The sequence below is a fragment of the Schistocerca americana genome, chromosome 10 (assembly GCF_021461395.2).
Source record: "Schistocerca americana isolate TAMUIC-IGC-003095 chromosome 10, iqSchAmer2.1, whole genome shotgun sequence".
NCBI lineage: Eukaryota > Metazoa > Arthropoda > Insecta > Orthoptera > Acrididae > Schistocerca > Schistocerca americana.
In genome coordinates, this window is record NC_060128.1 from 191575402 (window position 1) to 191599564 (window position 24163).

The window sequence follows — 24163 nt, forward strand, 5'->3', positions numbered from 1 at the left end:
CTAGGCGCTGCAGTCCAGAACCGCGGGACTGCTGCGGTCGCAGGTTCGAATCCTGCCTCGGGCATGGATGTGTGTGATGTTCTTAGGTTAGTTAGGTTTAAGTAGTTCTAAGTTCTAGGGGGCTGATGACCTAAGATGTTAAGTCCCATAGTGCTCAGAGCCATTTGAACCATTTTTTTGTTAATCAGGAATGATGGTCCTTTTAAGCTGCAGTATTACCTGCCTAAGGCTGATAAGTTTCGCAGATGACACTGTCAACCTCACCCAAACTGATGAAGTCTTCCGGGTCCTGTTGACTGAAATGGACATCTCTGTCTAACAAACGTCGTTATCAAGCTAGAAAATAGACATCTTGCATTGTGCTGCTAATTTTTATCTGAAACGTCAACCATGAAGAGTTATTTAAAGAAATCAAGAATATTTATCGTCAAGGGACGTCAGCCTTGTTAGAGAGCAATTTTATTAGTATTGGTGTTTCTAAATCGATATGTAAGCTTCTGATAAAATTTATAACACGAGTTTTTTTATTTTTATTATTTGTACACATTTATGAAAAGTTTGGAATAGGAATTAAAGACCATGGAGAAGAAATAAAAACTTTGAGGTTTGCCGACGACGTTATAATTATGTCAGACTGCAAATGACCTGGAAGAGCAGCTGAATGGAATGGACAGTGTCTTGAAAGGAGGATATAAGATGAACATCAACAAAAACAAAACGAGGATGATGGAATGTAGACGAATCAACTCGGGTGATGCCGAGTGAATCAGATTAGGAAATGAGACAGTTAAGGTAGTAGATGAGTTTTGCTATTTGGGGAGCAAAATAACTGATGATGGTCGAAGTAGAGAAGATATAAAATGTAGACTGGCAATGGCAAGGAAAGCGTTTCTGAAGAAGAAAAATTTGTTAACATCGAGTGTAGATTTAAATGTCAGGAAGTCGTTTCTGAAAGTATTTGTATGGAGTGTAGCCATGTATGGAAGTGAAACATGGACGATAAATAGTTTAGACAAGAAGGAAATAGATGCTTTCGAAATGTGGTGTTACAGAAGAACGCTGAAGATTATATGGGTAGATCACGTAACTCATGAGGACGTACTGAATAGAATTGGGGAGAAGAGGAGAGCTGCATCGCACCAATCTCTGGACTGAGGACGACAACAACAACAACAACAACTGAAAAACTTATGGATTTCATGTATGTTGGGCATACTCAGAATAACTTTTTGTAAAGGTGTATGAGTGTGCTCCATACTTAAGTACTTAAAAGGTTGTTTGTTACAACTTAAAAGTGGAAAAGTGTGAAATTCTTGTAATCCGTATACATTGTTAAAATTGATATATGTGTGTGTAGATGAATGTATCTATGTTCCATATCTCCTCATAAACCACTGGACCGATTTCAACCAAACTTGGTTCACATTTATTTATTTATTTATTGAATGATTTCTTAAAGCCTTCATCAGCCATTCTCTTTATTTCTAGTACGATTGTATAATTTCGGCCTTAGGCCATTTGCAAGTATTTTATGGATGATTTTTAGTAACAGATTATGTCATGTACGTCGTTGCTCCTATGACATCATGTTATGCTCATAAATTAGTTCGAGGTGTTTACGTTACTTTAGGAGCACGTTACTTTCGAGAAGTTGTTACAACTGCATTGCAGCTGCCGACCCTATCGCATTGAAAATTAGTGGTTCACATATCATTTAGTGTCTGGACAGAATTAACAACCACCCACCCATCGAAGGGGTGGGGATGGGGGTGAAAAATTAGTGTAGCTTACGACGGGTCGAATACCCATACTGTAATTTTTAAATGAACACACCGCCATTTGACTCTGTTGTTGTTTGTTTAATTACGACCCAGGTTTCCAAGTTTTATGCCATTTTCAAGTCATTGGGTTTCTCATACTTCAGATTTGAGAATAACAGCACTTAGAGGCTTGCAACATTTAGGAAACTTTTTCTCGTTGACGACCGCATCAAAATGATGAAAGGAAAAAAGTTTGTTGCTTACCATACTTTCGCTGTTGATGAAGTAACACCACCACTTGAAATATGACGCTTTAATTTATTAGTTCTTTACTACTAACTGTACTCGCAACACTTTTCACACGCAGTATCCAAATGTGCCCGTGAACGTAGCTAGAAAAATATATCTCATTGTAAGACACACAGTTCAGGAAATATGATGTCGTAAACACTGAGATGGGTGAGAAACTGTCGCATCACACAGGGCGTTTTAATTTGTTGCTTGTTTACTACCAACTGTAATGACAACACATTTCACAGACACAATAAAGACATACCACTGGGTCTACCTGCAGTACATAGTTAGAGAGAAACATCATAAACATTCAACTGTAAGACAGTGAAACAGCAGAATGAAATTCGCTAGATATATATAGGTGAAATCTGTAGAATATATGTGAAGTATATTTTGCTGGGCAAATGCGAGTAAAGCCACAAGTAAAAAACTCATCCTAAGCCCTGGAACGATTTCAAACAAATTTGATACAAACGTTAATTACAATCTGGAGAGAAAAACTGTAGGGGTAAGAACCACCACCGGTCTATTGGGGTGAGTGTGATAATGTGGAAACAGAAGGGAGGACAACGACATGGACAGACAGCGAGGGGGAAGGAGGAGATGGGAACAGATAGGAGGAGGACCAGCTGAACAGACGTAGGAAAGGAAGAGATGGACAGACAGAGGTGGAGGTGGAGGTGGAGGTGGACACAGAAAGGGATGGGGAGGAGATGGACCGAGAGGGGGATGGTGTAGATGAACAGAGAAGGGAGCGGTGGAGTTGGACAGGGACAGGGGGAATGGATAGAGAGAGGAGCAGACGGAAAAAATAGAGGGGATGCGTAGAGAGGTGGGAGAAGGATGTGAATAGAGAGAGGAGGAAGGACGAGACAGCCATAGAGGGGGAAAAGAGGAGATGGACACACAGAGGGAGAAGAAGCAGATGGAGTGAGGGAGATGAGGAAGAAGGAAATGGGGTAACAGAAAATTGGAACTAATAAATACCTGGGAAATCACATTGTCGCGAATAAAACAGTACCTATATATACATTAAGTTTCCTTTAAGTTACGTCTATGGTCACAAACTTTTGTTAACAGATTACCAGTTTCGGTCTATAATGACCATCATCAGCTCTGTTTTATAAAAATAAAGTCCTATGGCTGCAGTAGATTAGGACTTTATTTTTATAAAACAGAGCTGATGATGGTCATTACAGACCGAAACCGGTAATCTGTATAAAAAGTTTGTGACGATAGACACAAATTAAAGGAAACTTACCTGGGAAATGACGGGTTTCTTGGATAGCACGAAGTAAAGCAGCTAACATAAAATGTATTATGTGAGTGACAAATGAGTCACTTACTGCTCTTGCCCCCTGTCTGGCCATCTCCTTCTTTCTCCTCTCCATCCACGCCCTCTGCCCGCCTCTCTCTACACATCCCCCTGTGTTGCTTTTTTTTTCCATCTCCTGTCTATCCATTCTCCCTGTCCCCGTCCATCATCTCCACTGCTCCCCTTCTCTGTTCATCTACACCATCCGCCTCTCGGTCCGTCCCCTTTCTTTTCTGTGCCCATCCCCTCCCCCCCCCCCCCCCCCCATCGCTGTCTGTCCATCTCTTCCTCTCCTACGTCTGTTCATCTCGTCCTCCTCCTATCTGCGTTTTTGGTTTCTTGGCACCTACAGGATGAAAGTGCACAGGTTGAGCAGCTAAACATTTTTTTAAAGTAGAGTATTGATTTCGTCAAGGCAGTGTCCAGTTTATTATATTTGAGACAGAAAAGAAAATATGTTTTTAAGAGAAAAAAGATACAAATTAATGTGAACTATATGCTGATAAAACTTAGCCGTATGAAGGCTTATGACAGAAGAAAAATCAGCGGAGATTAACAGAATGTATAATCAGTACTGACATCATGGAAGACTCCATCAGTACATCTACATCTACATTTATACCCCGCAAGCCATCCAGCGGTGTGTGGCGGAGGGCACTTTACGTGCCACTGTCATTACCTCCCTTTCCTGTTCCAGTCGCGTATGGTACGCAGGAAGAACGACTGCCGGAAAGCCTCCGTGCGCGCTCGAATCTCTCTAATTTTACATTCGTCATATGCTCGGGAGGTATAAGTATAGGGGGAAGTAATATATTCGATACCTCATCCTGTAACGCACCTTCTCGAAACCTGGACAGCAAGCTACACCGCGATGCAGAGCGCCTCTCTTGTAGAGTCTGCCACTTGAGTTTGCTAAACATCTCCGTAATGCTATCACGCTTACCAAACAACCCTCTGACGAAACGCGCCGCCCTTCTTTGGATCTTCTCTATCTCCTCCGTCAACCCAACCTGGTACGGATCCCACACTGATGAGCAGTACTCAAGTATAGGACGAACGAGTGTTTTGTAAGCCACCTCCTTTGTTGATGGACTACATTTTCTAAGGACTCTCCCAATAAAACTCAACCTGGTACCCGCCTTACTAACAATTAATTTTATGTGATCATTCCACTTCAAATGGTTCCGCACACATACTCCCAGATATTTTACAGAAGTAACTTCTAACATTCTGCGTGGTTCCTGTTTGCTCTAAGTCGTGTCTCCCTACCACTTTCGCGCAACGGCGCTCTGAGCGTGTTTTTTAGGGAATTGACTAGTTTGAACCTGGGACCTGTTGCTGGTAAGGAGACGCCAGACCACACATGACATGTAGAGTTCAGAAGAGTTCAGTGAGACTAGCGATGATATAACCAAATACTTAATGATTTCTGCGTCAGCTGCACTGCACTCCCTGTAAAAGAATCTTAATACTAACTAAATTTAGTGGAAGGGGTTCAAGGCTTTCCTATTTTTAGTTAGCTGGTAAAATAACGTCGAAAAAGCAGTTAAGTTTACCACTGGAAATTTTATTCTACTCACAAAACATTGTTTATAAATTGCGCTATTGATAAAAGGAAATGTTTTAATACAGGATGATAAAAACCAACTGCGTTCAACAAAAATGTGAACGAATATTCCCTGAATGGGTTTCCAAGTTCTACAATGGATCGAAGGATGACCTATGCCATATCACATCTATAATCTAGGTTTAAATTAAGTTTCACAAAAGAGAAAACTATAAAAATGTTGTACAGTGACCCTCAATTATCTTTAATTACTTATCTAACTTGTCGTAAATTACAGTGGCTGATGTGGCTTCTCAATAATTATATAACAGAAAAATCATCGCGTTTCAGATTTTAACTTACATAGCAAATGTGAATACTATGAGATTCAATTGACGATCGACACTAGTATTACGCAAAACGGGGGTGTAACAGATGTGACTTCTGCAGTTCTGAGTGAAGCCTTATGTGCTCAAAAATTCGGCATCGCGTGCGTTCATTACCTTGTCGGTGTTTGTCAGGGGGCGGAGGCTGGCGCAGCTCCATGCATCTCGCCGTCTCGGAAGCAACTCCTCTCCTAACTTCTCCTTACTACCATTTACCGAAGTTGGTTTAAAAAAAACTATGTGGCCGTGTTTTCATCTGACCAATCAGGGTCTCAATGTTAACCTTAAGCTCCACCTACAAAAATTCTGTCTATCCAATGAGAAACGTTATACTTTTCGTGGTGGGGCAATGTTTTTAACGTTTGCAACGTAACAGAGACGCGAAAAAGTCTCCCGCTAAAACTTGCGGCTGGTGTGGCCCTTTTAGTGTTATCGTAAGATCTATACTGTTCTTCTGGAGGGCTCTAGCCTTTAACATGGGCTGGGGGGTGGTCCTGGTAGTTAGCTGGCGACGTGGGTGTCCGTCCCTTATCGTATGGCCTTCTAGCTTAACACGGTTCTGCTCTCAGCTTCTGTTCTCGTTTCTCCCCTCGGAACTGCGTCTGTTTCACGGTGGGAAGGTATGACACGCATTTAGGCATTCTTGTGTTAGTCTGTGGTATTCCATTTGCTCACTCGTTACTCGTATTACTTTGGTTAATTTAATGTCACGATTATTTGGAGCTATGTGACATGCTACTGGATTTGCTTATCATGTCAGGGTTTTCATGGAAGGTGTTGGATTTGCCGGACACCTTACAAACTGCTACCAGTGTTTGTTCTGCAATCATATAATCGTACAATAAAGGATCCTTCTTTCTATGTATGTATTAGACAAGGAAAGGAAATTCGTTACATTTAATAACTGGGTCATTCTGTTACTGAGCTGTGGTGGGACTGGCGCCAGTAGTATCTCTGACATGAGTGCGATCGACTTCGTAGTGCAGAGGCTTGGGCCGGCTCGAGATACGAGGGAGCGCCGACCGTGAGAACAGGGAGAGGACGCAACGCTTTGAGAACGTTACGCCGCGGTGCGCGAGTCGGCGATTGGCTGGCCGACAGAAGCGAAGACGGCGTGCCTTAGGCCGGGAGGCTGTTGTCACGTGGTTGTACTGGAGTCGGCGGGGGATGGCCGGCGCTGTGCGTTCTCCGGCAACCTCGTGGGCTGTGAATGTGCCCGCTTCCTTGGAGGAACACGCTGTTACGGTTTTGTGAAGCGATGGTTTGACATCTTCCCTTGGCTAGGGAGTGTCATCTTTGTGCCGACATTTTCGTGCAGTGTTTTACAGTGAGTGTTCTGTGTTGTGTGTCTTTTGGGAAGTGTTGCGAACAGACATCATACTGTCGCTGGGTGTGACAGAAACCAGACTGTCGCCATGTTTTTTTTTTGTGTGTGTGTCTACTATGTTACTTGTCTGACTCCTGTGTATTTTATTAGCATTGCCAACCCCTTTGCTTTATATTTTAACTTTCGACAATTTTCCGCCGTTTTACAATTTAAATCACCGTTTTGTCGCCTGCTTTTATTGTTCTTTTCTTCTTACGTTTTTAAAAAAGTCTGTAGGCTGCAGAGCAGCGTACTAAGCTGCTGCCAGCCCGCCTCCTTCGGGGCGAATCGAAATTCAATAAAGGGAAAAATAAAAAAAATTGACATCTTCACAAAATCGCCCCAGTATCAAGACACCAAGTTAAGTACGCTATTTACTGAGAGCGCTTAGTTAACTGTCATTGTGCTCGCTCTTGGTACAGTAAGACGTTGCGAGACGTGTGATGTTACGTTTGTTTTATTTTATTTGAGGCCTCTTACTAATCGTATGCTCTGCTTCCGCATAACGTCGATGTATTTGCAGATGTGTGTCCTTAAGGTATAGTCAGTATCGGTTCTCGTGAGCCAGTTCATTTCCCACTCTTAGTGTTTATCAAGTACGGTTCCACTTGAAGGAGGAGGAGGAGATTAGTGTTTAACTTCCCGTCGACAAAGACGTCATTAGAGACGGAGCGCAAGCTCGGGTGAGGGAAGGATTGGGAAGGAAATCGGCCGTGCTCTTTCAAAGGAACCATCCCGGCATTTGCCTGAAGCGATTTAGGGAAATCACGGAAAACCTAAATCATGATGGCCGGAGACGGGATTGAACCGTCGTCCTCCCGAATGCGAGTCCAGTGTGCTGACCACTGCGCTCCACTTGAAGGACTTGCGAGTCGAATTAGTTGTTGTTTAGCCTTGATTTTATAGGGTTAATTTACTGGTCTATCTAAGATATTGAAGTTAAGAGAAGTTTCCTGCCTCCTGTTGTCGGGTTTGGTCTGTGTTTCAGTGAGCCGAGGCAGCGGCCAACCGAAGCGTAGAGATTCCATTCACATTACAAGTTTGGCTTACGGGCGGTGGACTTGGCCTGAGCTCGTGTGTTCCTCTTCGGTAGCGTTTGCTTGGTTTACATTTTGGTGTCCTACTCGACGTGGGGTTGCAAATGGAGCTACGTCTTAGTTCGAAGTTAAGTGTTACTTCTCTCAGTCAGTTCCACCGTTCGTGCTTAAACTTCGCCCTTGGGCCTTGCTTCGATTAGTACACATTTTCTGTTGTGTCTTAACTAGAGTTGCTTTGTTAAAGTTATGGTCATATTTTGCCTGAGTGGCGGTTCTTAATGTTTGCCTAATGGTTTATTACACTACTGGCCACTAAAATTCCTACACCACGAAGATGACGTGCTACAACGCGAAATTTAACCGTCAGGAAGAAGACGCTGTGATATGCAAATGATTAGCTTTTCACAGCATTCACACAAGGTTGGCGCCGGTGGCGACACCTACAACGTGCTGACATCAGGAAAGTTTCCAACCGATTTCTCATACACAAACAGCAGTTGACCGGCGTTGCCTGGTGAAACGTTGTTGTGATGCCTCCTCTAAGGAGAAGAAATGCGTACCATCACGTTTCCGACTTTGGTAGATGTCGGATTGTAGCCTATCGCTATTGCAGTTTATCGTATCGTGACATCGCTGCTCGCGTTGGTCGAGATCCAATGACTGATAGCAGAATATGGAATCGGTGGGTTCTGGAGGGTAATACGGAACGCCGTGCTGGATCCCAACGGCCTCGTACCACTAGCAGTCGAGATGACAGGCATCTTATCCGCATGGCTGTAACGGATCGTGCAGCCACGTCTCGATCCCTGAGTCAACAGATAGGCTCGTTTGCAAGACGACAACGTTTGCAGCAGCACGGACTATCAGCTTGGAGACCGTGGCTGCGGTTACCCTTGACGCTGCACCGCAGACAGGAGCGCCTGTGATCGTGTACTCAACGACGAACCTGGGTGCACGAATGGCATAACGTCATTTTTTCAGATGAATCCTGGTTCTGTTTATAGCATCATGATGGTCGCATCCGTGTTTGGCGACATCGTGGTGATCGCACATTGGAAGCGTGTATTCGTCATCGCCATACTGGCGTATCACTTGGCGTGATGGTTTGGGGTGCCACTTGTTACACGTCTCGGTCACCTCTTGTTCGCATTGACGGCACTTTGAACAGTGTACGTTACATTTCTGATGTGTTACGACACGTGGCTCTACCCTTCATTCGATTCCTGCCAAACCATACATTTCAGCAGGATAATGCACGACCGCACGTTGCAGGTCCATGTACGGGCCTTTCTGGATACAGAAAATGTTCGACTGCTGCCCTGGCCAGCACATTCTCTAAATCTCTCACCAATTAAAAACGTCTGGTCAATGGTGGCCGAGCAACTGCCTTGTCACAGTACGCCAGTGGTATCGTGTTGAAGCGGTATGGGCAGCTGTACCTGTACACGCCATCCAAACTCTGTTTGACTCAATGCCCAGGCGTATCAAGGCCTTTATTACGGCCAGAGGTGGTGGTTCTAGGTACTGATTTCTCAGGATCTATGCACTCAAATTGCTTGAAACTGTAATCACATGTCAGTTCTAGTATAATATATTTGTCCAATGAATACCCGTTTATCATCTGCATTTCTTCTTGGTGTAGAAATTTTAATGCCCAGTAGTGTAACTTGCTTATGATTTCATGTAATGTAAGTCTCTTAAAAATAATCTTGTCCGAGTGACGCCTGTCAAACTTTATGTGATTGTTTTGGGTAGCTAATAAACCAATTGGAATTGAAATGCTCGCTTTATTGGGTCAGCCCTCCACTCCCTTTGATTTAAAGGTTAAACAAATAGGTGTGAAGTAAAATCCCGTACCAGTTACAGTTAGTCGAAAAACTAATCGATTGTAACGCTCATCACATCTATACAGTCCTTGGTAATGGGTGTGTAGCTCCAAAACGCGTTGTACAGTATTTACAAAACAAAACCTTGTCTATAAAAATATGGTTGTCTCATGCTACAGCCATATATGAATCGAAGAATAGAGAGAGAACGGCTGCTAGTGGAAATTGAAATAAATTAATGGAAAAAGTTGAAAACTTGTGCCGGACCTGGGTTCGAACACGGATTTAGCGCTTCTGATGAGCGGTTGTCTTAATCGCTTCGGGAATCAGGGAACTGCTGAACTACTGAGGCTTATGTGCCGGGGCCGTGTCCGAATGGCCGAAGCGGTTAAGGCAATCGTTCATGCGAAGCGCTAAATCAGGGTTCAGACCCAGGTGCGGCAAAAGTCTTCAACTTTTTCCATTGATTTATTTCAATGTCCACTACCAGCTGTTGTCTCTGCTTGGATTCATAAAAAATTGTTACTGAAGACAGAATATTATTAATTTACAATCCCTACCCTGAATTTTAATCTCACGATCAGTCCACGACTTAACATCTTTTAACAAAAAGCAGATTAAATTGGAACCATTACATAGAAAATGTTCTGCCGAAGGCGAACCAAACACTCCGTTTTATTGGCAGAAGACTTGGAGGATGGAGTAGGTCGTCCTTGCTGTGCGACGTGAGATCCTCATCAGGTAGGATTGACGGAGGACATCAAAAGAGTTCAAAGAAGGGCAGCGCGTTTCGTATTTTCGCGAAATGGGGATATGATACATGAGATGAGGTGACGATCAGTGAAACGATGACGTCTGTCGTAGCAGCGAGATCTTTTCACAAAATTTCGGACACCAACTTCCCTCCTCCGAGAGCGAAAACATTTTGTTGGCGCCCACCAGCGTAGATAGAAATTGTTGTTGTGGTCTTCAGTCCTGAGACTGGTTTGATGCAGCTCTCCATGCTACTCTATCCTGTGCAAGCTTCTTCATCTCCCAGTACCTACTGCAGCCTACATCCTTCTGAATCTGCTTAGTGTATTCATCTCTTGGTCTCCCTCTTTGGTTTTTACCCTCCACGCTGCCCTCCAATACTAAATTGGTGATCCCTTGATGCCTCAGAACATGTCCTACCAACCGATCCCTTCTTCTTGTCAAGTTGTGCCACGAACTCCTCTTCTCCCCATCCTATTCAATACCTCCTCATTAGTTACGTGATCTACCCACCTAATCTTCAGCATTCTTCTGTGGCACCACATTTCGAAAGCTTCTATTCTCTTTTTGTCCAAACTATTTATCCTCCACGTTTCACTTCCATACATGGCTACACTCCATACAAATACTTTCGGAAACGACTTCCAGACACTTAAATCTATATTCGACATTAACAAATTTCTCTTCTTCAGAAACGCTTTCCTTGCCATTGCCAGTCTACATTTTATATCCTCTCTACGTTGACCATCATCAGTTATTTTGCTCCCCAAATAGCAAAACTCATTTACTACTTTAAGTGTCTCATTTCCTAATCTAATTCCCTCAGCATCACCCGACTTAATTCGACTACAAGAGAGAAATTATAATCATGATAATCTAAGAGAAACCAGAGCTCGCAATGATAGATTTGGGTGTTCAGTTTTACTCACGCGCTGTTGCACAGTGGACAGGCCGACAAATATTCTGAAAGCAGTTCCACGATACCTGCGCCAAGCACGTAAGTGCGGTTGACAGAGCAGTCATGTAGATGTATTAGGCTGGCGCATAAGTTAGTAGCGTTTCTGTTTTGCATGCTGGTATTTCCATTGCTATGGATTTATTTATCGAGTGTTATTGTTTGTACGTAAAAATGGTTCAAATGGCTCTGAGCACTATGGGACTTGACTTCTGAGGTCATCAGTCCCCTAGAACCTAGAACTACTTAATCCTAACAAACCTAAGAACATCACATTCATCAATGCCCGAGGCAGGATTAGAACCTGCGACCATAGCAGTTGCGCGGTTCGAGACTGTAGCGCCTAGAACCGCTCGGCCACTCGGCCGGCTTTTATACGTAGTTTACTATTGCTGTTTGACTTTGTATGTATCATTTTGACATTTGGAGATAGTGAGTTGACGTGTGTAGGCTAGAAGATGAAGTGGAGAAATCGGAACATTTCCTTTATCATTTAGCTACAATATAGCAGGTCAGCTACTGGAAGCAGTTAATTCCATAATTTATGTGGGAGTAGGCATTAGAACTGATTTAAAATGGGATGACCATATAAAATTAATCGTCGGTAAAGCAGATGCCACACTGAGATACATTGGAAGAATCCTAAGGAAATGCAGTCCGAAAACGAAGTAGGTTACAGCCCACTGCTTGAATACTGCTCACCGGTGTGGGATCCGTACCAGATGGGGTTGATAGAAGAGAGAGAGAAGATCCAACGGAGAGCAGCGCGCTTCGTTACAGGATCATTTATAATCGCGAAAGCGTTACGGAGATGATAGATAAACTCCAGTGGAAGACTCTGCAAGAGAGATGCTCAGTAGCTCGGTACGGGCTTTTGTTGAAGTTTCGAGAACATACCTTCTTCGAGGAGTCAAGCAGTATATTGCTCCCTCCTACACATATCTCGCGAAGAGACCACGAGGATAAAATCAGAGAGATTAGAGCCCACACAGAGGCATACCGACAATCTTTCTTTCCACGAACAATACGAGTCTAGAATAGAAGGGAGCACCGGTAGAGGTACTCTACGTAACCTCCGCCACACACCGTCAGGTGGCTTGCGGAGTATGGATGTAGATGTAGACGTAGGTATCCTTCTGTTTTGAGTTCAACAGAGGGGCGAAAGTAGCGCAAGCAGGGAGTAACATTCGTGCCTTGTCTGGGCACAACGCCATCGGATAGAGCAAAGCAAGAACGTAATTTTCTTGTTTTAGGGAAGATCCTTTTGACACTAGTGACTCTCAGCGTTCACGAAGACCTTCGGCGCTTGAAGAAAATCGTGTGAACGCATTAATTCACTATATGACACGTAAATGTACTGGACAACTGACAGTTGTGATGTGGTGTGATCATTCCACCGTCATGCGACATTTTCGTGCAGTGGGTAAGGTTCAAAAATCGGTTGTATGGGTACCGCATGCTCTGAGCCAAAAATCACAAAAATCTGTGGGTGGTAACGTCAGCTTCTCTGCTTGTACGTCATCAATTGGCTCGTGAACAGTGCTGGCCGTTTCTATCCAGTACCGTTACTGGTGACGAGAAGTGGTAACGTAAGGAAAACAAACGAATAGTTGAGCCCAAACGAAGCAGAAACTTCCCGTACAGAAAGCTGCGCGTATCCACAAAAGGTAATTTGTGCATCTGGTGGGAGAGCGACGATGCAGTGTACTACGAATCGCTTCCACGAGATGTAAGCATCGCGGCTGACATTTATTGTCGACAACTGAGACGTCTTAGAGAGGGAGTGCAAGAACAGCGACCAGAAAGACTGGCCGAAGCGACGCTACTCCACGATAGCGCCCTCGCGCTTTCTGCTACACGGTCAAAAATCACTATGTAGTAGTTAGGCTGGTAAGTGATTCCACAGCCATCTTATTCTCCCGATCTTGCAGCCTCAACTACTCACCTATTACGCGCTCTATCGAACAGCCATCAAAAAACTTCCTTTCAGTATGAAAATGCCCTCCGAACATGGCTCGACAAGTGCTTCGTCTCAAAACCACGTGGTTTCCACAGTCGCACAGTCGAAAAGTTACCCCCACGGTGGCAGACTGTTGTAAATAGTGAAGGATACTATATTGTTGATGACTAAAGTCTCCGTTATGTGTTGTGTTCATTAAACTTATGGAAAAACGCTATGAACGTATGCACTAAGCCAATACGTGCAGATGTCTGTGTTGGCGTAGACGAAGTATGTGTGTGGTATACAGGTTGACATGCAGGTCCACTAATAATCATAGAGGCAGTGAGCAACGCACTTACCCGTCAGCAGCAGACGTAGCGGCGTGGCTCTCCGACCTTGCACTGCGCGTGTGACTGTGCTAAGTAGCGGCTCTTTAAGTGCTCGCCCGTTATCGCACGCTGAGATACGACACGGGACAGATAAAGCGGCCGACCGCTCCCCGAGTGAGTCGCTTGCCGTTCCTCCTGCCTTCACCTACAGCGCAGTCAAACACACACACACACACACACACACACACACACACACACACAGCAGGGAGCTGCTTTATTTCAGAAGACGAATGGGTCAGAATCCAAGCTTCTGTAATACTTCGTGATCCGAGGACCAGCTCTCCAGCTGTTTACGGAGAAAATGAAAGAAAAAGCATTTTTATGAAACAGCTCGTTGTAATGACTGTCGCAGTATTCGCCTTCAAAATTCATAAAATATGTGTTCTAGCAGTAGTGGACACCAAAAGATCCTGAGGAAGATCCCAGCAGAGGGGTCGAAACGTCGAACATTTTAGAAGAAACTTGGCGCGGCCTAATAACCCAGAAGATTTTAACTTCAGTGACAACGGTTACGAAAGCCTACAGACTTGCATAAACTATGCAGTCCGATCAAAAGTTCACGACACCTATTAGTGGACATTCAGGTGCGTTCTATACACGCAGAATGAAGCGACGCATAAAAATTTGCACCTTGACTGGGATTCGAACCCGGGTCTTCCGCTCAGTGGACAGATGCGCTAAGCAGTACGCGATCCTGGCGCACTGGCTTAGTAGAAATTCACAGACTACCCTAGCTCACCTCCCTGCTCAATCCACATTGCTATTCACACGGAGGCCCACTCGGTCTCTTCAGTCTGCACATACACATTATAAACGTGTGACACTTGTGATGATAGTGGGTCGAGTGGGAAACAGTATTGATAGGGATCAGGGCTACAGTATTGAGTGCAACCTGGTGAAAACAGCCTCGGCAACGACCCATACCAATGCTGGGCTGGTGCCTGCTTTCGTGCGGCATGATCAGCCCCAGTTGAACCGATCTGTCAGGAGGGTAAATATGGAGTTGGATCAGTTGCATAGGCCGGCCACTCTGTCAAACATTGGCTTGGTTCCTGTTGACGCTATTGATAGGGGGGATTTCACAAGGCATGGCCAACATCTCAATAGGAAAGGGAAGGGTAAACTGGCAGGGTTGTTAGCGAAATCCATAAGGGGGTACACTAGTACTCATGGATGTACCTCTTTTTTAGACTAATATCAGTGTCCAATGAGAAGTTCAGGCAGGCAGGTGCTACAGAGGTCCCAAACTCACAAAATTCTCACAACAGGAAAATAAATAATAATGTTACCACATTTAACGAAAATATTGGTGGATTAAAGAAAAAAGTACATTCTCACAAAAAAGTAAAGTAAAAAATAATATTACCATTTTTCACCAAAATATTCCGGGATTGAAGAATAAAGTAGATGAGCTCCTGGTTTGTTTAGATGACATTGAATCTGATAATGTAATAGATATACTATGTCTGTCTGAGCATCACATTGTGTCTGATATGGGAAAGGTAAGTATCAGTGGTTATAAACTAGCTGCACATATGAGTAGAGACAATAAGGTGAGAGGAGGAGTTGCCATATATGTCAAACGTTATCACTGTGTAAAAAGCATAGATACAAAAAAGTTTTGTCTAGAGCAACATACAGAAGCATGTGCCTGTCAACTTAAACTGAAGGAGGACTCTTTTATAATTTTAACAGTATATAGGTCCCCATCAGGAAACTTTCATTTATTCCTGGAAAACGTGGATGTCTTGTTGTGCTATCTGTCAGATAGGGGAAAGCAAATTATTATTTGTGTGGACTTCAGTGTTGATTCACTGAAAGAGTGTAAACGGTAGAATGACCCAAAGTCTTGCTCAGTTCTTTCAATTTGACATCTGCCATTAATTTTCCTACTCGGGTAGTAAAGGACAGCAGCACATTGATAGAGAACACTTTTATAGACCAAGATAGGTTTAAAAACATAAATTATTGTCCTGTTGAGAATGGCCATTCTGATCATGATGCTCAGCTAGTTACAGTATATGACATAGCTCCATTCAGTAATTCAAAACTACCCTCCAAAGTTGTGAGTGCAATTAATGACTCAACAATTATAAATTTCAGAGAAAATCTTCAGCAGTTCGGCTGGGATGAGGTGTACAAGGAACCCGATACTAATTTAAAATATAACTCATTTCATGATACACTCGTAAGAATTTGAAAACTGTTTCCCCAAGAAAGTAGTTAAATCCAATTATAAGAAAACATGCCAAAAAACTTGGCTTACTAAAGGAATAAAAATATCTTGTAACCATAAAAGGGAACTGTATCTAACAACAAGAAAGAGCAATGACCCAGAAACAGCAAAATATTATAAAAACTACTGTGCTACATTAAGAAAGGTTATTTAAAAAATCCAGAAGCATGGGCATCATGTCCGAGATTAACACCTCTGATAACAAAATCAAAACAATTTGGAATATTATTACAAGGGAGACAGGACAACCAAGAGTACAGGATGACAGCATTACTATCAAAGTGAATGGAAGCTTAACAAATAACAATCCGGAAGTCGAAAACATTTTGAATTTAAATGTTGTAGAGAAAATAGGATCTAAGCGTTCATTAGAAGAAGGAAGGCAGTTAATGGAAGAGGCCTTACCCACACCATTTGATGCAATGTAAATTCCACCCACCTCTCCTTCTGAAACTAGGAAGATAATAAACTCTCTCAAGAATGAAAGCTCACATGGAATTGATGGCATTTCAAGCAGGATAATAAAAGCTTATTCCCAAGAAATAAGTGGGATTCTTAGCCACATATGTAATAGCTCTCTGAAGCAGGGTATTTTCCCAGATAGACTGAAGTATGCCATCGTTAAACCACTGCATAAGAAAGGGGATACGACTGATGTCAACAACTACTGCCCAATATCTCTTCTGACTGCCTTATCCAAAATTCTTGAAAAAGTAATGTATTGTAGAGTAGCTTCACACCTTTGTAAACATAAAGTTAAACAAAATGTCAGTTTGGTTTCCAGAAGGGTTTGTTTAACGGAAAATGCTACATATACTTTCACTAATGAAATGTTGAATGCTCTGAGTAACTGGAAGTCACCCGTTCGGATTTTTTGTGATCTCTCAAAGGCTTTTGATTGTGTAAATTATGGAATACTTCTAGATAAGCTCAAGTACTGTGGTATGAATGGGACAGTGCTCAAATGGTTAAATCATACCTAACTGGAAGAGTGCAGAGAGTTGAAATAAGCAAAAAACTGGCGATTTCTCAAACTGGGGAACAAAAAGAATGGGGTGCCACAAGGTTCGGTCTTGGGTCCTCCGCTGTTCTTCGTTTACAGGGTGGTTAGAAAATGTGTGAAATGCTCGTAGGGATGTTACAGGACAGGTTGTACTGAGACATAAATGTTAAGAAAGAAATTCGATACGTTGCTCCGTTTCCGAGTTATTTAGCATAGAATTTAGCCAATCGGGGCGTCGCGCGCTCGCATTCAAGCGGCCTGCCAGGGGCGGTGTTGCCCAACGAGTGCTTTGTCTCGTTAGCTGGAACTTGAAGTTACGGGCGCGACGATCTAATTGCCTAACTTCAATGCTAAATAACTCGGAAACGATGCAACGTATCGCATTTTTTGTAACATTCATATCTCAGTACAACCTGCCCTGCAACATCCCTACAAGCGTTTCAGACATTTTCTGACCACACTGTATGTTAATGACTTGCCATTCTATATTCACGAAGATGCAAATTTGGTACTTTTTGCCGATGATACAAGTATAGCTATCACACCCAACAGACAAGAATTAACTGGTGAAACTGTAAACGATGTTTTTCAGAATATCATTAAGTGGTTGTCTGCAAATGGGCTCTCATTATTAAACTTTGACAAAACACAGTATATACAGTTCCACACAGTAAATGGACTGACACCATTAATAAATATAGACTTCGATCAGAAATCGGTAGCTAAGGTAGAATATTCAAAATTTCTAGGTGTATGCACTGATGATGGGTTGAACTGGAAAAAACACACTGAGGATCTGCTGAAACGTTTGAGTTCAGCTACTTATGCTATTAGGGTCATTGCAAATTTTGGCGATATACTTCTCAGTAAATTAGCTTACCACGCCTATTTTCATTCTCTCTATGGCATCATATTCTTGGGTAAGTCGTCATTGACTAAAAGAGTGTTCATTATACAGAAGCGTGTAATCAGAATAATTGTGGAGCTCATCCAAGATCATTCTGCAGACACTTATTTAAAGAGCTGGAGATCTTCACTGTAGCCTCACATTATATATATTCACTTATGAAATTTGTTATTAACAATACGAATGAATTCAAAAGTAATAGCAGTGTACATGGCTACAACACTAGGAGAAAGGATGATCTTCACTACTCAAGGTTAAATCTAACTTTGGCTCAGAAGGGGGTAAAATGCTGCCACAAAAGTCTTTGGTCACTTACCTAATAGCATCAAAAGTCTGACAGATAGCCATATAGCATTTGAAAGGAGATTAAAAGAATTTCTTAATGGCAACTCCCTCTACTTATTAGATGAATTTTTGGATATAGTAACTGGGTAATTTCCCCAACCCTCACAAAAAAAATTAAAAATGTTAATTGTCACATAATATTCTGTGTAATATAGTATCTTGTATAGACACGGTTTATTAACCTGACACGTTCCGCATCATTACGAAGTGTCGTGTTGTGTTCATGATCTATGGAACAAGTACTAATCTAATCTAATCTCAGGTGATTCGTGTGAGAGCATGTCGAATGTGGTTATGGCCACGCGACGGGAGTTCACATGCTTTCAACGCGGTTTGGTAGTTGGAGGTAGACGCATGAGACATTCCATTTCGGAAATCGTTAGGGGAATTTATTATTCCGAGATACAGAGCGTAAAAAAGTATACCGAGAATAGGAAATTTCAGGCATTACCTGTCACCATGGACAACGCAGTAGCCAACGGCAAGTGCCTACATCTGCATCTACATCCATATTCCGCAAGCCACCTGACGGTGTGTAGCGGAGGGTACCTTGAGTACTTCTATCGGTTCTCCCTTCTATTCCAGTCTCGTATTGTTCGTGGAAAGAAGGATTGTCGGTATGCTTCTGTGTGGGCTCTAATTTCTCTGATTTTATCCTCATGGTCTCTTTGCGAGATATACGTAGGAGGGAGCAATATACTGCTTGACTCCTCGGTGTAGGTATGTTCTCGAAACTTCAACAAAAGCTCGTACCGAGCTACTGAGCGTCTCTCCTGCAGAGTCTTCCACTGGAGTTTATCTACCATCTCCGTAACGCTTTCGCGATTACTAAATGATCCTGTAACGAAGCGCGCTGCCCTCCGTTGGATCTTCTCTCTCTCTTCTATCAACCCTATCTGGTACGGATCCCACACTGCTGAGCAGTATTCAAGCAGTGGGCGAACAAGCGTACTGTAACCTACTTTCTTTGTGTTCGGATTGCATTTCCTTAGGATTCTTCCAATGAATCTCAGTCTGGCATCTGCATTACCAACGATCAACTTTATATGATCATTCCATTTAAAATCACTCCTAATGCGTACTCCCAGATAATTTATGGAATTAACTGCTTCCAGTTGCTGACCTGCTATTTTGTAGTTAAATGATGAGGGGTCTATCGTTCTATGTATTCGCAGCATATTACACTTGTCTACATTGAGATTCAATTGCCATTCTCTGCACCATGCGTCAATTCGCTGCAGATCCTCCTGCATTTCAGTACAATTTTCCATTGTTACAACCTCTCGATACACCACAGCATTATCTGCAAAAAGCCTCAGTGAACTTCCGATGTCATCCACAAGGTCATTTATGTATATTGTGAATAGCAACGGTCCTATGACACTCCCCTGCGGCACACCTGAAATCACTCTTACTTTGGAAGACTTCTTTCCATTGAGAATTACATGCTGCGTTCCGTCAACTAGGAACTCTTCAATCCAATCACACAATTGGTCTGATAGTCCATATGCTTTTACTTTGTGCATTAAACGACTGTGGGGAACTGTATCGAACGCCTTGCGGAAGTCAAGAAACACGGCATCTACCTGTGAACCCGTGTCTGTGGCCCTCTGAGTCTCGTGGACGAATAGCGCGAGCTGGGTTTCACACGACCGTCTTTTTCGAAACCCATGCTGATTCCTACAGAGTAGATTTCTAGTCTGGAGAAAAGTCATTATACTCGAACATAATACGTGTTCCAAAATTCTACAACTGATCGACGTTAAAGATATAGGTCTATAGTTCTGCACATCTGTTCGACGTCCCTTCTTGAAAACGGGGATGACCTGTGCCGTTTTCCAATCCTTTGGAACGCTACGCTCTTCTAGAGATCTACGGTACACCACTGCAAGAAGGGGGGCAAGTTCCTTCGCGTACTCTGTGTAAAATCGAACTGGTATCCCATCAGGTCCAGCGGCCTTTCCGCTATTGAGCGATTTTAATTGTTTCTCTATCCCTCTGTCGTCTATTTCGATATCTACCATTTTGTCATCTGTGCGACAATCTAGAGAAGGAACTACAGTGCAGTCTTCCTCTGTGAAACATCTTTGGGAAAATACATTAAGTATTTCGGCCTTTAGTCTGTCATCCTCTGTTTCAGTATCATTTTGGTCACAGAGTGTCTAGACATTTTGTTTTGATCCACCTACCGCTTTGACATGAGACCAAAATTTCTTATAATTTTCTGCCAAGTCAGTACATAGAACTTTACTTTCGAATTCACTGAACGCTTCTCGCATAGCCCTCATCACACTACATTTCGCTTCGCGTAATTTTTGTTTGTCTGCAAGGCTCTGGCTATGTTTATGTTTGCTGTGTTCCCTTTGCATCCGCAGCAGTTTTCTAACTCGGTTGTTAGACCACTCTTACGATCTTGCTTGGCACATACTCGTCTAACGCATATTGTACGATGGTTTTGAACTTTGTCCACTGATCCTCAACACTATCTGTACTTGAGACAAAACTTTTGTGTTGAGCCGTCAGGTACTCTGTAATTTGCTTTTTGTCACTTTTGCTGAACAGAAAAATCTTCCTGCCTTTTTTAATATTTCTATTTACGTCTGAAATCATCGATGCAGTAACCGCTTTATGATCGCTGATTCCCTGTTCTACGTTGTTTCAAATAGTTCGCGTCTCTTTGTTACCAAAAGGTCTAATATGTTACCGCCACGAGTCGGTTCTCTGTTTAACTGCTCAAGGTAGTTTTCAGATAAAGCACTTAAAAAAATTTCACTGGATTCTTTGTCCCTGCCACCCGTTATGAACGTTTGAGTCTCCCAGTCTATATCCAGCAAATTAAAATCTCCACCCAGAACTATAACATGGTGGGGAAATCTACTCGAAGTGTTCTCATTCTCGAATACTGCAGTACGGGTATTCTCATCTCGTTGGCCGCAATGGTTTTTCACTCTCACCGCCACTCGTTTGCTAGGTGGGAGGTTCTTACCCCACAGCGATTCTTTACAGACGGTAAATGTTACGTGTGCCAAGTTTGACTGAAATTGGTCCCTTGGTATATGAAGTTGTTTGATTGCTTCATTTCGGGAGGGGACCAGACAGCGAGGTCATCGGTCCCGTCGGGTTAGGGAAGTATGGGGAAAGAATTTGGCCGTGCCCTTTCAAAGGAACCATTCCGACATTTACCTGAAGTGATTTAGGGAAATCACGGAAAACCTAAATGAGGATGGCTGGACGCGGGTTTGAACCGTCGCCCTCCCGAATGCCAGTCCTCTGTGCCTGCCACTGCGCCACCGCGCTCGGTTCATTGCGTAGAGTTGTCGGTGCTAACAGACAAGTAACACTGCATGAAATAACAGCAGAAGTCAATGTTGGGCGTACCACGAACGTATCCGTCACGACAGCGAGGCTGTGCCAGCAGACGGCTGACGCGAGTGCCGTTGCTAACAGGACGACTGCAGCGCATCTCGTGGGCTCGTGACTGTACTGGTTTGTCCCTAAACGACTGGAAGACCGTAGCCCGGTCAGGCGAGTCGCGATGTCAGCTAGTAAGAGCTGACGTTAAAATTAGAGGGTGGCACACACCCCACGAACCCATAGACCCAAGTTGTCAACAAGACACTGTGCGTTGTGGCTGCATGATGCTCTGGGTTGTGTTTACATGGGATGGAGTTGGTCCTCTGATCCAAATGAATCGATCATTGACTCGAAATGCCTACGGCCGGCTACTTGGAGGTCATTTGCAGCCATCTATGGACTTCATGTTCCCAAACAAAGGTGGAATTTTTATGGATGGCAATACGCCATCTCACCTGGCCACAATTGTTCCAGATTGGTCTGAAAAACATTCTGGACAATTCGATAAAATCAGTTCGCCTCCCCTACCTTCCAACATGATTTCAAAAATGATTCAAATGGCTCTGAGCACTATGGGACTTAACTTCTGAGGTCATCATTCCCCTAGAACTTAGAACTACTTAAACCTACCTAAGGTCATCACACACATCCATACCCGAGGCAGGATTCGAACCTGCGACCGTAGCGGTCGTGCGTTTCCAGAGTGACACGCCTAGAACCGCTCGGCCACACCGGCCAGCATCATGATTTCCATCGAACGTTTATGAGACTCGATAAAGAGTTCAGTTCGTGCACAAAAACCTGCACAGGCAACACTTTCGCAATTATGGCAGCACGGCTCTTTATTTCTGCAGCAGACTTCTGATGACTTAGTCTGTGCCACGTGTAGCTGTTGCACTAGGCTAGACAAAAGGAACTCCGTCACGGTGTTAGGAGCTGCCCCAGGACTTTCGTCACCTCAGTCTAAAGCTGCATTTGTGAGGATATATTCTCTCTTGGACAGCAACATTCCTCAAGTGGACTGTCCTGCTCAGAATCCCCACCTGATCCCAATTGAACGCCTTTGGGATGTGTTACAGCTTTGACTTCGCTCCACACCCCAGAGACCGGCGTCACTACCTTTCCTGATTCCGGCTCTAGAGCAACAGTTCGCTACCATTCCTCGACAGAGATCAGAAATCTCTTTGCAACTGTACTCAGCAGCGTTCAAACAAACGTCACACACACACACACCATCCATACTGATATCCACTAATGGCCGTCCAGACACTTTCGGTAAGATAATGTCGTGTTCAAAATACCTATTGTATATTTTGGGTCCCAAGAGTTAGTTAATTAGCAAAACAAATGTAAACACAGGCAGAACTCATGAACGAAATGGTGTAAACTACGAAGTATTCACGTAGAAATACTCTCGAAATCGTACGTAATTGCATATTACTTCATTGAAAGCAAGGAACACAGTACTTGATCCATGAGAAATATATACACTCAAGAGCCAAATAAACTGGTACACCTGCCTAATACGTGTAGGGCCCCCGCGAACTCACAGAAGTGACGCAACACCATGTGGCATAGACTCGACAAATGTTAAAGTAGTGCTGGAGGGAACTGACACCATGAACCTTCCGGGCTCTCCGTAAATCCGTAAGACTACGAGGGGGTGGAGATCTCTTATGAACAGCACGTTGCAAGGCATCCCATATATGCTCAATAATGTTCATGTCTTGCAAGTTTAGTGGACAGCGGAAGTGTTTAAACTCAGAAGAGTGTTCCTGGAGCCACTCTGTAGCAAATCTGGACGTGTGGGGTGTCGCATTGTCCTGCTGGAATTGGGTAAGTCCGTCCGAATGCACAATTGACATGAATGGATGCAAACGATCAGGCAGGATGCTTCCATACGTGTTACCTGTCAGAGTCGTATTTAGACGTATCACGGGTCCCATATCACCATTACAGAGCCTTCACCAGCTTGAACAGTCCTCTGCTGACATACAGGGTCCATGGACCTATGAGATTGTCTCCTTACCCGTACACGCCCATCTGCTCGATAAAATTTGAAACAAGACTCCTCCGGCCAGGTAACATGTTTCCAGTCATCAACAGTCCAATGTCGATGTTGACGGCCCCACACGAGGCGTAAAGCCTTGTGTCGTGCAGTCATAAAGGGTACAAGAGTGGGCCTTCGGCTCAAAAAGCCCATGTCGATCATGTTTTCGTTGAATCGTTCGCACGCTGACACTTGATGATGGCGCCGTACTGAAATCTGCAGCTATCAAGGCAAGGGCTACACTTCGGGCACGTTGAACGATTCTCTTCAGTCGTCGTCGTTGGTCTGGATCATGGAGGAACTATATAAGGGGGGCTATGCTCCAGACTGAACGCTGAAAGGCATAAGCAGACTTAAATGATGATGATGATGATGATGATGATGATGATGATGATGATGATGATGATGATGATGATGACATTTACTACTTCTTCAAAACACGACTGTGTTTTGTGGTTGTAGTGTAGTTGCAAACGTGGAACTGCTAAACCTCTTACTCGGTAAACAAGCCTTTTTGTCTCGTTTTGTTATGACACCTGTGTGGTCGTTTTCTGTTCAGCAATAGGTATCGTGGCTTGTCTGGTACGTTAGGTAATTTAGGTAGTTCCACTCCATTTTTTAATTTACGCATTCATAAATGGTTCAAATGACTCTGAGCACCATGGGACTTAACATCGGAGGTCATCAGTCCCCTAGAAC

General features: G+C 43.4%; 1 protein-coding gene across 1 annotated transcript in view; it reads right to left on the reverse strand.

Annotated features, from left to right (window-relative positions):
* LOC124552446 (juvenile hormone epoxide hydrolase 1-like) overlaps positions 1–13631 on the reverse strand; it is a 78541-nt gene extending 64910 nt beyond the window's left edge. The window contains exon 1 of the mRNA XM_047126724.1: positions 13540–13631. The gene's annotated coding sequence lies outside the window, so the exon portion shown is untranslated. The remainder of the gene's footprint in view (positions 1–13539) is intronic.
* Between the last annotated feature and the right edge of the window lie 10532 nt (positions 13632–24163).